The following is a 12,568-nucleotide window of genomic DNA, read 5'->3' on the forward strand; positions in this document are numbered from 1 at the left end:
TTTTTGCTACAATGCAGCTACCATTGAAAGTACATCCCGCCGTTCGAAATGAACAACCGCGGATTTAATGAGTGCCCTTCGGTGGCGTTTTGCGGCAATGCAGCTACCATTCGAAATACATCGAGCCTCTGGAAATCAACGGCGCCCAATTTGATGAGTGCCTTCTGGTGGCGTTTTTGCGGCATGCCAGCTACCATTGGAAATACATCCAGCCGTTTGAAATGAATGGCCACCGATTTAATGAGATCCCTCCGGTGGCGTTTATGCTGCTATGCAGCTACCATTGGAAATAGATCCAGCCGTTGGAAATGAATGGCTGCCGATTTAATGAGTGCCCTCCGGTGGCGTTTTTGCTGCAATGCAAGCGTTCTCTGATCCTCGATCAATGAATTGATCCCTAATCATATCATCAGCAAACGTGCCAAGTCACAGTTTGTAATTAATTCCCTCAATGCAGCAATGAACAGACCAGTCGTCTCGCCCGGTGTTGTGCCCTTTTCCGACTCCTATGCAAATTCCTCCCCCCCTGATCGTATTCTATATAAAACGCTTATTAAAACAATAAAGCGAGCTAATTATAATAATTGGGAGATCCTAGTCTATATAACGGGTTTATTTAAACAATAAAGCGTGATCTTATTCTACAAATTGCGTTTTTTAACGCGGATGAAAATGTCACCAACGTCAATGTACGCTTCCGACAAAAGCGATCGTATTCTATATAATACGCTTTAAAAAAAATAAAGCGAGCTAATTATAATAATTGGGAGATCCTAGTCTATATAACACGTTTATTTAAACAATAAAGCGCGATCGTATTTTACAAAATGCGTTTGTTAAAGCGGATGGAAAAGTCACCAACGTCACTGTACGCTATGATTTCCGCAATCACAACTAATTGTACACAAATAATATTTATTTGATTTACTATAATATCCGTATGTAATGTCTTTTTTATTATGAATGAAACCCTGGTTGCATTGGATCCCGCGGTGTAAACAAATTGTTGTTTTTTTGCATTTAAAATCGGAGGGGGGGAGGAATTTGCATAGGAGTCGGAAAAGGGCACAACACCGGTCTCTGAGCACGCTGACGGAACTTGCTACTCTCAGCCACGACATTCATCTTCGGTACAAAGAAAGTTTTCTGGCGCATCACAGGCGGATTTGTAAGAAGTGCCAGTGTCGGGAAGGGAAAGAAAAATTCTCTGACCTTCTGTGCCTGAACAGTGCAGCAGTAGTGCACGTTTTCGTTTGTCCGGTATGTTGTTTGCAGTCAATGCTAGCAGCTAATTTTCGAACATCTAAATCCACGTGATGTACAACATTGTACGCTCACCTGGGGTTTCAAGCAAAGCAAGTGGTTGTGAGATTCTGATCCAAGTCATCTTCGTCGCCGATATGTTGTTTATGTAGTAGGATTGTAGTAATAGATTCAGGACAGGCACGGACGGTACATTCATAGAGTGTCTACTTAACTTCTTCCTCGGTAGTTCTCAAGCACAAGTACAAGGCTGCACATTAGTATACAGCGACACCGCAGGAAAGGAAGTGTATTACACGACACCACACTTGGGGTCATTCCGAGGTTTAATTCAGGAGTTAGCATGGGGGGGGAGAAATTGGGCAGGCATTTTACCTGCCAAAATCTGACTCCCCTGCTAAAATAGATCCTGTTTGAGATACAGACTTGTGACTTGAAGAGTAACCTTCTGTGGCATAAATAAGTAAGCACAGTGAATTTGGGGTCATTTGGAGTTTTTAGTCAGGAGTTAGCATTGGTGGTAGGATTTGGGCAGGCAAAAAAATCTGACTCCCCTGCTAAAATAGACTCTGTTGGAGATACAAACTTGTAACTTCTAGAGCAGGGGTCGGGAACCTTTTTGACTCAAAGAGCCATAAAAGCAAAAAATATTAATTTTATTTTGGGAAAGAGCCACACCATATATTATAAGACAAATTTACTAAATTGCTAAACCGGCGCCCCAGACAAAAGCTTAGTCTTCAGCACATTTATTTTTGATGATTTGATAAAAATTATGAAAAGAGAATAATGCCAGAGCCCCTGTCCCAAATTCAACAAACAGACCACTTTAAACTTGTCTCTTTCTTGCAATTACTCAAGATCGGTTCAACTCCTTTTGACCTTTTTTTTTTCATACATATTGGTTTCAAAACCAGATGCAAGCATTTATTTTGTAAAAACGTCACAACATTCTGAGAATAGGGAGCCTTATGTGCTTACCTTTGGCGAGAGATGGGAGGGAATGCTTGTACTTTTTGCATAGCTCCACCCATCCCTCCCACTCACCCAATCAAATGACTAAGTTCTCTTCCGGTGTTTTGGCGTATTTACAGTTCTGTGGATTCATCATAAAGTATCTGAACACTGAACACAGATTGTATAGTGAACTTTTAAATAAAGGATTCTTTAGCGTTGTACAGCCAAAACGAGTTTTTTTTCCCCCTTTTTTTGTGTGACACTTTGACTGTAAATTGTAGTGAAAAACGTGCCCTATATATACTGTGAAGTGTTACCTTCGGATTTAGTTTTGATTTGGTCTACGTGTACCTGAATAGGATAGACAACTCCGGTTTTGAACAAGATGGAGAAATTTTGCATGCAATCAAATTGGTCTCTGAGCCACAGATACTCATAGAAAGAGCCATATATGGCTCGCCAGCCATAGGTTCCCGACCCCTGTTCTAGAGTAACCTTCTGTGGCATCAATAAGTCAGCACAGTGAATTTGGGGTCATTTTGAGTTTTAATTCAGGAGTTAGCAGGGGGGGGGGATGGGCAGGCATCTTACCTACCAAAATCTGACTCCCCTGCTAAAATAGACTCTGTTGGAGATACAGACTTGTAATTTCTAGAGTAACCTTCTGTGGCATCAATAAGTCAGCACAGTGAATTTGGGGTCATTTGGAGTTTTAATTCAGGAGTTAGCAGGGGGGGGGGATGGGCAGGCATCATACCCACCAAAATCTGACTCCCGTGCTAAAATAGACTCTGTTGGAGATACAGACTTGTACTTTCAAGAGCAACCTCCTGTGGCATCAATAAGTCATCACAGTGAATTTGTGGTCATTTGGAGTTTTTATTCAGGAGTTAGCGGGGGGAATTTGGGCAGGCAAAAATCTGACTACCTTGCTAAAATAGACTCTGTTGGAGATACAGACTTGTAACTTGTAGAGTAACCTTCTGTGGCATCAATATGTCAGCACAGTGAATTTGAAAACTTTCAGACGTTTCTCATAATACTACTATTATTATTATTAATAGTAGTAATAAAAACGAACTAGATCTGTCGAACACCTATTCAGTAACACATCGCAAAGTGGAGGTATTCCTCTGTAGTTGGATCCCAAAACCCCAAAACATAAGGTTTAAAGCGTGTCTTATTTTGCAAACAGTATAGGCAGGGAAGTCCAATTTTAAATGAAAAAAACAACAACCATTTGTTTACACCGCGGGATCCAATGCAACCACGGTTTCATTCACAATAAAAAAGACATTACATAAGGCTATTATAGTACATCAAATAAATGCTATTTGTGTACAATTAGTTGTGATTGCGGAAATCATAGCGTACATTGACGTTGGTGAATTTTTCATCCACGATAACAATCGCATTTTGTAGAATACGATCGCACTTTATTATTTGAATACACGCGTTATATAGACTAGGATCTCCCAATTATTACAATTAGCTCGCTTTATTTTTTTAAAAAGCGTATTATATAGAATACGATTGCATTTGTCGGAAGCGTCCATTGACGTTGGTGACTTTTTCATCCGCATGAACAAACGCATTTTGTAGAATACGATCACGCTTTAATGTTTAAATAAACGCATTATCTAGACAACCCCCATTGTTATGAATAGCTCGCTTTATTGTTTTAATAAGCGTTTTATATAGAATACGATCGCTTTTGTTGGAAGCGGAGCAGAATGTGCGTTCACGCGAGAGGTGGGATTCTGTACGGGAGTCGGAATTGGGCAAACAACGGCCACCAATGAGTTCCCTCCGGTGGCGTTTTTGCGGCAATGCAGCTACCATTGGAAAGACATCCAGCCATTCAAAATGAACGGCCGCCGATTTAATGAGTGCCCTCCGGTGGCGTTTTTGCGGCAATGCAGCTACCATTAGCATACATCCAGCCGTTCGAAATGAACGGCCACCGATTTAATCAGTGCCCTCAGTTGGCGTTTTTGTGGCAATGCAGCTACCATTGGAAATACATTGAGCCGTTGGAAATTATAAGCCACCGATTTAATGAGTGCCCTCCGTTAGCATTTTTGCCCCAATACAGCTTCATTGGAAATACATCCAGCCGTCAGAAATGAACAGCCGCCGATTTAATGAGTGCCCTCCGGTGGCGTATTTTCTGGTAATGTAGCTACCATTGGAAATATATCCAGCCGTTGGAATTTAACGGCCGCCGATTTAATGACTGCCCTCCGGTGGCGTTTTTAGCAATGCAGCTACCATTGGAAATACATCCAGCCGTTGGAAATTATTGCGCGCCAATTTAATGAGTGCCCTCAGGTGGCGTTTTTGCAACAATGCAGCTAACATTGGAAGTACATCCCGCCGTTCGAAATGAACAACCCCCGATTTAATGAGTGCCCTCCGGTGGCATTTTGCGGCAATGCAGCTACAATTGGAAATGCATCCAGCCATTGGAAATACACGCCCGCCCATTTAATGTGTGTCCTCCGGAGGCGTTTTTGCGGCAATGCAGCTACCATTGGTAATACATCCAGCCGTTCGAAATTAACGGCCGCCGATTTAATGAGGACCCACCGGTGGCGTTTTCGCGGAAATGCAGAAACCATTTTAAATACATCCAGCCGTTAGAATTGAATGGCTGCCAATTTAATGAGTGCCCTCCGGTGGCGTTTTTGCGGCAATGCAGCAACCATTGCAAATACATCCAGCCGTTCGAAATGAATGGCAGCTACTTAAAGAGTGCCCTCTGGTGGCGTTGTTGGGGCAATGCAGCTACCATTGAAAATACATTGAGCCGGTGGAAATGAACGGCCGCCGATTTAATGAACTCCCTTCGGTGGCGTTTTCGCAGCAATGCAGCTACCATTGGAAATCATCCAGCCATTCAAAATGAACGGCCACCGATTTAATGAGTCCCCTCAGTTGGCATTTTTGTGGCAATGCAGCTACCATTGGAAATACATCCAGCCGTTCGAAATGAATGGCTGCTGACTAAAAGAGTGCCTTTCGGTGGCGTTTTTGCGGCAATGCAGCTACCATTGGAAATACATCCAGCCTTTCGAAATGAACGCCTGCCCATTTAATGTGTTCCCTCCAGTGGTATTTTGGGGCAATGCAGCTACCATTGGAAATACATCCATCCGTTGGAAATGAACGGCTGCTTATTTAATGAGTGCCCTCCGGTGGCGTTTTTGCGGCAATGCAGCTACCATTGCAAATACATCCAGCCGTTTCGAAATGAATGGCAGCTGACTTAAAGAGTGCCCTCTGTTGGCGTTGATGGGGCAATGCAGCTACCATTGCAAATACATCCAGCCGTTTCGAAATGAATGGCAGCTGACTTAAAGAGTGCCCTCTGTTGGCGTTGATGGGGCAATGCAGCTACCATTGGAAATACATCCAGCCGTTGGAAATGAACGCCTGCCCATTCAATGTGTTCCCTCCAGTGGTATTTTGGGGCAATGCAGCTACCATTGGAAATACATCCAGCCGTTGGAAATGAACGGCAGCCGATTGAATGATACCCCCCCGGTGGCGTTTTTGCGGCAATGCAGCTACCATTGGAAATACATCCAGCCATTCGAAATGAACAGCTGCCCATTTAATGAGTGCTCTCAGGTGGCGTTTTTGGGTCAATGCAGCTACCATTGGAAATACATCCAGCCATTCGAAATGAACGGCCGCCGATTTAATGAGCTCCCTCCGGTGGCGTTTTTGCGGCAATGCAGCTACCATTGGAAATACATCCAGCCGTTGGAAATGAACGCCCGCCAATTTAATGAGTGCCCTCAGGTGGCGTTTTTGCGGCAGTGCAGCTACCCTTGGAAGTACATCCCGCCGTTTGAAATGAACAACCGCCTATTTAATGAGTGCCCTCTGGTGGCGTTTTTGCGGCCACACTGCTACCATTGGAAATAAATCGAGCCTTTGGAGATGAACAGCGCCCAATTCAATGAGTGCCCTCCGGTGCAGTTTTTGCGGCAATGCAGCTACCATTGGAAATACATCCAGCCGTTGGAAATGAACGCCTGCCCATTCAATGTGTTCCCTCCAGTGGTATTTTGGGGCAATGCAGCTACCATTGGAAATACATCCAGCCGTTGGAAATGAACGGCAGCCGATTGAATGATACCCCCCCGGTGGCGTTTTTGCGGCAATGCAGCTACCATTGGAAATACATCCAGCCATTCGAAATGAACAGCCGCCCATTTAATGAGTGCTCTCAGGTGGCGTTTTTGGGTCAATGCAGCTACCATTGGAAATACATCCAGCCATTCGAAATGAACGGCCACCGATTTAATGAATCCCCTCAGTTGGCGTTTTTGTGGCAATGCAGCTACCATTGGAAATACATTGAGCCGTTGGAAAGTAACGGCCACCGATTTAATGAGTGCCCTCCGTTGGCATTTTTGCCCCAATACAGCTACCATTGGAAATACATCCAGCCATCGGAAATGAACAGCCGCCGATTAAATGAGTGCCCTCCGGTGGCTTTGTTTGGGCAATGCAGCTACCATTAAAAATACATTGAGCCGATGGAAATGAACGGCCGCCATTTAATGAGCTCCCTCCGGTGGCCTGTTTGCGGCAATGCAGCTACCATTGGAATTACATCCAGCCATTCGAAATGAACGGCCACCGATTTAATGAGTCCAGTCAGTTGGCGTTTTTGTGGCAATGCAGCTACAATTGGAATTACATTGAGCCGTTGAAAATCAACGGTTTCGATTTAATGAGTGCCATCCGTTGGCATTTTTGCCCCAATATAGCTACCATTGGAAATACATCCAGCCGTCGGAAATGAACAGCCGCCGATTTAAAGAGTCTCCTCCAGTGGCATTTTTGCGGCAATGCAGCTATCATTGGAAATACATCAAGCCGTTCAAAATGAACGGCCGCCGATTTAATGAGTGCCCTTCGGTTGCGTTTTTGTGGCAATGCAGCTACCATTGGAAATACATTGAGCCGTTTGAAATTAACGGCAACCGATTTAATGAGTGCCCTCTGTTGGCATTTTTGCCCCAATACAGGTACCATTGGAAATATATCCAGCCGTCGGAAATGAACAGCTGCCGATTTAATGAGTGCACTTCGGCGGCTTGTTTGCGGAAATGCAGCTACCATTGGAAATACATCCAGCCGTTCAAAATGAACGGCCACCGATTTAATGAATGCCCTCCGGTGGCGTTTTTGCGGCAATGTAGCTACCTTTGGAAATTCATCCAGCCTTTGGAAATTAACGGCCGCCGATTTAATGACTGTCCTCCGGTGGAGTTTTTGCGGCAATGCAGCTATCATCGGAAATACATCCAGCCGTTGGAAATGAATGCCTGCCAATTTAATGAGTGCCCTCAGGTGGCGTTTTTGCGGCAATGCAGCGTCCATTGGAAGTACATCCCGCCGTTCGAAATGAACAACCGCCAATTTTTTGAGTGTCCTACGGTGGCGTTTTGCGAAAATGCAGTTACCATTGGAATTACATTGAGCCGTTGAAAATCAACGGTTCCGATTTAATGAGTGCCATCCGTTGGCATTTTTGCCCCAATAAAGCTACCATTGGAAATACATCCAGCCGTTCGAAATGGATGGCTGCCGACTAAAAGAGTGCCTTCCGGTGGTGTTGTTGGGGCAATGCAGCTACCATTGAAAATACATCTAGCCATTCGAAATGAACGGCCGCTGATTTAATGAGTGACCTTTTGGTGGCGTTTTTGCGGCAATGTAGCTACCTTTGGAAATTCATCCAGCCTTTGAAAATTAACAGCCGCCGATTTAATGACTGTCCTCCGGTGGAGTTTTTGCGGCAATGCAGCTATCATCGTAAATACATCCAGCCGTTGGAAATGAATGCCTGCGAATTTAATGAGTGCCCTCAGGTGGCGTTTTTGCGGCAATGCAGCGTCCATTGGAAGTACATCCCGCCGTTCGAAATGAACAACCGCCAATTTTTTGAGTGTCCTACGGTGGCGTTTTGCGGCAATGCAGCTACCATTGGTAATATATCAAACCGTTCGAAATGAACGGCCGCCGATTTAATGAGTACCCTTCGGTGGCGTTTTTGCGGAAATGCAGCAACCATTTGAAATAATCCCGCCGTTGGAATTAAACGGCCGCCATTTTTATGAGTGCCCTCCGGTGGCGTTTTTGCGGCAATGCAGCAACCATTGCAAATACATCCAGCCATTCGAATTGAACGGCCACCGATTTAATGAGTCCCCTCAGTTGGCGTTTTTGTGGCAATGCAGCTACAATTGGAATTACATTGAGCCGTTGAAAATCAACGGTTCCGATTTATTGAGTGCCATCCGTTGGCATTTTTGCCCCAATACAGCTACCATTGGAAATACATCCAACCGTCGGAAATGAACAGCCGCCGATTTAAAGAGTCTCCTCCGGTGGCGTTTTTGTGGCAATGCAGCTACCATTGGATAACGTGGTCGGCGGCGCCCTCTGTTGGCTGCGGCTGCATCGGCTCGCTACAACGGGTCAGGTGCAATCGACATTTCGTTCTGTGTACATTGTTACACAGAATGACAATACAAGGAAATTATTATTATTATTATTATTATTATATACATCCAGCCGTTGGAAATGAATGCTCGCCAATTTAATGAGTGCCCTCAGGTGGCGTTTTTGCAGCAATGCAGCTACCATCGGAAATACATCCAGCCATTCAAAATGAACGGCCACCAGTTTAATGAGTCCCCTCAGTTGGCGTTTTTGTGGCAATGCAGCTACCATTGGAAATACATTGAGCCGTTGGAAATTAACGGCCATCGATTTAATGAGTGCCCTCTGTTGGCATATTTGCCCCAATACAGGTACCATTGGAAATACATCCAGCCGTCGGAAATGAACAGCTGCCGATTTCGAAATGGATGGCTGCCGACTAAAAGAGTGCCTTCCGGTGGTGTTGTTGGGGCAATGCAGCTACCATTGAAAATACATTGAGCTGTTGGAAATGAACGGCCGCCGATTTAATGAGCTCCCTCCGGTGGCGTTTTTGCGGCAATGCAGCTACCATTGGAAATACACTTAGCCATTCGAAATGAACGGCCGCTGATTTAATGAGTGACCTTTTCGTGGTGTTTTTGCGGCAATGCAGCTACCATTGGAAATACATCCAGCCATTCGAAATAAATGGCCGCCTATATAATGAGTGCCCTCTGTGGCATTGTTAGGGAAATGCAGCTACCATTGGAAATACATCCAATCTTTCGAAATGAACGCCTGCCCATTTAATGAGTTCCCTCAGGTGGCGTTTTTGCAGCAATGCAGTTACCATTGGAAGTACATCCCGCCGTTCGAAATGAACAACCGCCAATTCAATGAGTGTCCTCCGGTGGCGTTTTGCGGCAATGCAGCTACCATTGGAATAACAACCAGCCTTTGGAAATGAACAACCGCCCATTTAATGTTTGCCCTCCGTTGGCATTTTTGCCCCAAATCAGCTACCACTGGAAAACATCCAGCCGTCGGAAATGAACAGCCGCCGATTTAATGAGTGCCCTCCGGTGGCTTTGTTGGGGCAATGCAACTACCATTAAAAATACATTGAGCCGATGGAAATGAACGGCCGCCATTTAATGAGTGCCATCCGTTGGCATTTTTGCCCAAAAACAGCTACCATTGGAAATACATCCAGCCGTCGGAAATGAACAGCCGCCGATTTAAAGAGTGCCTTCCGGTGGCGTTTTTGCGGCATTGCAGCTACATATGGAAATACATCAAGCCGTTCAAAATGAACGGCCGCCGATTTAATGAGTGCCCCCCGGTGGCGTTCTTGCGGCAATGCAGCTACTATTGGAAATTCATCCAGCCGTTGGAAATTAATGGCCGCCGATTTAATGACTGCCCTCCGGTGGCGTTTTTGTGGCAATGCAGCTACCATTGGATATACATCCAGCCGTTGGAAATGAATGCCAGCCGATTTAATGAGTGCCCTCAGGTGGCGTTTTTGCGTCATTGCAGCTACCGTTTGAAATACATCCAGCAATTCAAAATGAACAGCCATCAGTTTAATGAGTCCCCTCAGTTGGAAAATAACAGCCGCCGATTTAATGACTGCCCCCCGGTGGAGTTTTTGCGTCAATGCAGCTATCATCGGAAATACATCCAGCCGTTCGAAATGAACGCCCGCTGATTAAATGAGTGCCCTCGGGTGGCGTTTATGCGGCAATGCAGCTACCAATGGAAATACATCCAGCCGTTGGAAATGAACGGCCGCCAATTTAATGAGAGCCCCCCGGTTGCCTTTTTCCTGCAATGCAGCTACCATTGAAAATACATTGAGACGTTGGAAATGAACGCCCGCCGATTTAGTGAGTTCCATCCGGTGGCGTTTTTGCGGCAATGCAGCTACCATTGGAAATACATGCAGCCGTTCGAAATGAACGCCCGCCGATTAAATGAGTGCCCTCGGGTGGCGTTTATGCGGCAATGCAGCTACCAATGGAAATACATCCAGCCGTTGGAAATGAACGGCCGCCAATATAATGAGAGCCCCCCGGTTGCCTTTTTCCTGCAATGCAGCTACCATTGAAAATACATTGAGACGTTGGAAATGAACGCCCGCCGATTTAGTGAGTTCCATCCGGTGGCGTTTTTGCGGCAATGCAGCTACCATTGGAAATACATCCAGCCATTCGAAATCAACGCCCACCGATTTAGTGAGTTCCCTCCGGTGGCGTTTTTGCGGCAATGCAGCTACCATTGGAAATACATCCAGCCATTCGAAATGAACGGCCGCCGATTTAATGAGTGCCCTCCGGTTTTGTTTTTGCGGCAATGCAGCTACCATTGGAAATACATCGAGGAGTTGGAAATGAATCGCTGCTGATTTAATGAGTGCCCTCCGGTGGCGTTTTTGGGGCAATGCAACTACCATTGGTAATACATCGAGCTGTTGGAAATGAACGTCTGCCGATTTAATGAGTGCCCTCCGGTGGCGTTTTTGGGGCAATGCAGCTACCATTGGTAATACATCCAGCCGTTCGAAATGAATGGCTGCTGACTAAAAGATTGCCTTCCGGTGGCGTTGTTGGGGCAATGCAGCCACCGTTAAAAATACATTGAGCCGTTGGAAATGAACGGCCGCCGATTTAATAAGCTCCCTGCGGTGGCGTTTTTGCGGATATGCAGCTACCATTGGAAATACATCTAGCCATTTGAAATGAACGGCCGCCGAATTAATGAGTGCCCTCCGGTGGCGTTTTTGTGGCAATGCAGCTACCATTGGAAATACATCCAACCTTTCGAAATGAACACCTGCCCATTCAATGTGTTCCCTATAGTGGTATTTTGCGGCAATGCAGCTACCATTGGAAATACATCCAGCCGTTCGAAATGAACGGCCGCCGATTTAATGAGTGCCCTCCGGTTTTGTTTTTGCGGCAATGCAGCTACCATTGGAAATACATCCAGCCGTTCGAAATGAACAGCCGCCGATTAAATGAGTGCCCTCCGGTGGCGTTTTTGCAGCAATGCAGCTACCATTGGAAATACATCGAGCAGTTGGAAATGAACGCCCGCCGATTTAATGAGTGCCCTCCGGTGGCGTTTTTGCAGCTATGCAGCTACCATTGGAAATACATCCAGTCATCCGAAATGGACAGCCGCCGATTTAATGAGTGCTCTCCGGTGGCGTTTTTGCGGCAATGCAGGTACAATTGGATATACATCCAGCCATTCGAAATGAACTCCCGCCGATTTAGTGAGTGCCCTCCGGTGGCGTTTTTGCGGCAATGCAGCTACCATTGGAAATACATCGAGCTGTTGGAAATGAACATCTGCCGATTTAATGACTGCCCTCCGGTGGCTTTTTGAGGCAATGCAGCTACCATTGGAACTACATCGAGCCGTTGGAAATGAATGGCAGCCGTTTTAATGAGTGTCTCTGGTGGCGTTTTTGCAGCAATGCAGCTACCATTGGAAATGTAATAAGCCGTTGGAAATGAATGGCTGCCAATTTAATGAGTGCCCTTCGGTGGCGTTCTTGCGACAATGCAGCGACTATTGGAAATACATCCAGCCGTTCGAAAAATATGCCCGCCAATTTAATGAGTGCCCTCCGGTGGCGTTCTTGCGGCAATGCAGCTACCATTGGAAATACATCGAGCCATTCAAAACTAACGGCCGCCGATTTAATGAGTGCCCTCCCCTGGCGTTTTTGCGGCAATGCAGCTACTATTGGAATTACATCGAGCCGTTGGAAATGAACGGCCGCCGATTTAATGAGTGCCCTCCGGTGGCGTTTTTGCGGCAATGCAGCTACTATTGGAAATACATCGAGCCGTTGGAAATGAACGGCCGCCGATTTAATGAGTGCCCTCCG

At 45.8% G+C, this 12,568-nt stretch overlaps 1 protein-coding gene across 6 annotated transcripts in view; it reads right to left on the reverse strand.

The window, feature by feature from the left end:
- LOC148345867 (uncharacterized) overlaps positions 1 to 1,498 on the reverse strand; it is a 93,138-nt gene extending 91,640 nt beyond the window's left edge. For 3 of the 6 annotated variants that reach the window (XM_088325787.1, XM_088325790.1, XM_088325786.1), the window contains exon 1: positions 1,339 to 1,498. The gene's annotated coding sequence lies outside the window, so the exon portion shown is untranslated. The remainder of the gene's footprint in view (positions 1 to 1,338) is intronic. The other 3 variants (XM_088325789.1, XM_088325788.1, XM_088325791.1) reach the window with 2 other exon arrangements.
- Between the last annotated feature and the right edge of the window lie 11,070 nt (positions 1,499 to 12,568).

This window comes from Urocampus carinirostris, unplaced genomic scaffold (genome assembly GCF_059441175.1).
Source record: "Urocampus carinirostris isolate Australia breed hairy pipefish unplaced genomic scaffold, RoL_Ucar_1.0 HiC_scaffold_22, whole genome shotgun sequence".
NCBI classification, from domain to species: domain Eukaryota; kingdom Metazoa; phylum Chordata; class Actinopteri; order Syngnathiformes; family Syngnathidae; genus Urocampus; species Urocampus carinirostris.